The following is a 2,953-nucleotide window of genomic DNA, read 5'->3' as shown; positions in this document are numbered from 1 at the left end:
AAAAAATTATTATAGGAGGACCAGTTGCTTCGATAGATTGTTTTGCAGCAAATGGTTTTTTGGTGAACTAAATTTATACTGTTGCAGGCCAATCCAGTTATGGGTTCAGGCAAAGGGACTGCAAATGAACACAGGCATCTGAATATTATCAAGGCACGTAGTCATGCCATAAATGGCTCTTTTGTCTAGTATTTCTATATATTTCTGCTTACATAGAATGTAACTCTAAATTGCCTTTTCCATAATGTTGAAATCAGTTGATCTAACAAAACACATGCACTATTTCAGCAAGATCAATTGTGGGAAGCAATCAGGTCTACTTTAATTTATAAAATGCAGCATTAATACAGTCCTTTGTAATGTGAAAAGTCAAAGAAAATGAAAACCAACACTGGTGCTTTTTTTTATACATGCAAGCTGTCAAATCAGATAAAATGCTTGAATACCTGTTATTATAAAAGGAAAAGACTGACTAGGGAGTGAGTATGAACCTCTTCAAGGAAATAAGGGGAAAAAATGGAATAAGGTTCATGTGGAAATCATTTTCAACACGAGTAGTTGTCCTTTTTCCTTATATGCTCTGTATTCCATATTATTTTGTTGCTTTATCCATTCACTTGAGAAAGTTAAAGCCCATCCCCATACTTAGAATTGATGAAAATCTGTAATATGTCAAATTCTAGGCACACATCAAATGGCAAGTTCTAAAGAGTGATGAATGGTAAATTCTGCAGCTAGGTGTTTGGCAAGTAAGAGACACACTTTGTATTCTAGCAGTGTTCCCAGTGACTTTCCTCCTGATGTAATCTGAATGTTACTGACCTCTGGAATCTCAAAGCAAACAAGATACGGTCATTCCATAATATTTGCAGTTGCTTGGGTTAGCTAATATTAAAACAAAGTATAGGATTTCTAAGATAGGGTACGTCAAGTATTATTTAAATTAACGGTTCAAGAATGATTAATGGTAGAAATGACATAGCCATATTTAACTTGAGAAATGCCAAGTTGCCCTGTGTCTGCTTCGGGACCAGAGTTTTTCCTCCATCTTAAAGATTTGGTTCTACTAATTCAAAGCAATCTCAGGAGAAAACTCCCACTTTATGTTAATAGTCCAATCAAGCATTACAATTAGACTCTTTGGACAATTTGCACACATCTAACATAAAACTACAAGCTCTGGAGTACTAAAATTGTCTTTAGTCCCTGAGATTAATACTATTTCCCTGAAAACTTCTCCAGCAAGCAGGATATACTTTATATTTCAGAGACATGTGGTTTACTATGTTGATGTCATCGACAGTTTTTTTTCTCCTCATTTGAATTGTGATTTGGTAAATTTCAGATGCAGTACTGTACTTGCTCTTCAAAACAGCTTTTTAGGCATTATGTCACAAAACAACCAGCTATAGTTGCAATACTTCAGTTAAAAAGAAGTACCATTTTAGCAAGGGTGCAGTGAGTTCTATGTACACAGCCCCTACAGCACTTTCTTAGTCTTTATGCTGTAGTGCTGCAGAAGTATATTTTAGGTTATCACCTCTAGTGTTTTATAGAATGAGAAGCACATTGTATTAAACTAGTAGTGGACAGATGAAAGCTTTCTGTACACAGCACAGCAAAGCTGTGAATTTGCATTATCACTGATAAATTCCAAATCTCCCAGGGTTTATTGTAGATTGTCTGCAAATGGCCGTATTTTGACACCCAAGGGAACATTTGAAACCTTCTCACCATTTTTTTAATGCTTATTTATTTATTTTTTGAGAGAATGATCAGGGGAGGGGCAGAGAAATAGAGAAACAGAGAATTCCAAGCAGGCTCTGCACTAGCAGTGCAGAGCCCAATGCAAGGCTTGAACCCATCAACCGTGAGATCATGATCTGACACGAAATCAGGAGACAGACACTTAACTGACTAAACCACACAGGTGTCCCAGAAATCTCCTCATCTTTTTTTTTAAATTTATTTATGTACTTTGAGGAGAGAGGGGCAGAAAAAGAAGGAGAGAGAGAGAAAGAGAAAGAGAGAGAGAGAGAGAGAGAGATTCCAAGCAGGCTCAGCACTGTCAACATGGAGCCCGATGTGGGGCTTGACCTCACAAACCATGAGATCATGACCTAAGCTGAAACCAAGAGTCTGACACTTAAATGACTGAGCTACCCAGGTGCCCAGTCCCAATATTTTTTGGTGAAAGTCCTGAAATTCTGTTTTAGGCAGAAAAACCTTTGTAGAAAATACACCTTGTGTGTGTGTGTGCACGCATCTAGTCAAGTCTTTTATCTATTTAAATAATCTATTTTATTTTAAGCCAATTATTATGATTTTTATCCAACTGAAAATATATATGACTTCCATCTTTTCACCTTGCAAACAAAAAATTTAGAGCCATAAAGTAGAGTTATCATGACCATCATCACCCAAAGGAAAGGAGAGGATGGAGTCACAGTTCTAGCCATAATGGAATAACAATTTCAAAATTTATCTTCCTAGTACAAACTTCTAGAAAAGTAGTAGAAATTACTGTTTTCAGACATTGAATAAAAGGAAACAAAGGACTGTGATCTTTGAAAAAGGGAAACAAATGAAGTAAGCTACACACTTACTCTAATTTTCCTTCTGGGGAAGTTTCTAGATTGCAGCATAAGAAAAGGGAACCTCCACAGCAATAGCAGAGCCCCATAGATTTACTGTTCAGATATGTATAGATTTATTGTTATTATTTGACAATATCAATAAAAATCAGTGTACACATAGGGCAAAATTTGACAAGACAGGTCACAGATAAGTTTGGAGGGAATAATCTCCTGAATTAATAGATCAGGATAATAATTTGAATTTTCACCAGCCAGTGTGAAAAATTATCTTTAAATGCATGGAGATTTCTGTAGAGACTTCAGAAGAATTATGCCTTAGTAGTAGGGCTAAGCTTGCACAAAGGTTATAAATTATA

This window comes from Hyaena hyaena, unplaced genomic scaffold, assembly GCF_003009895.1.
Source record: "Hyaena hyaena isolate Hyena2069 unplaced genomic scaffold, ASM300989v1 scaffold_706, whole genome shotgun sequence".
NCBI lineage: Eukaryota > Metazoa > Chordata > Mammalia > Carnivora > Hyaenidae > Hyaena > Hyaena hyaena.
This window is presented reverse-complemented; position numbering follows the sequence as displayed.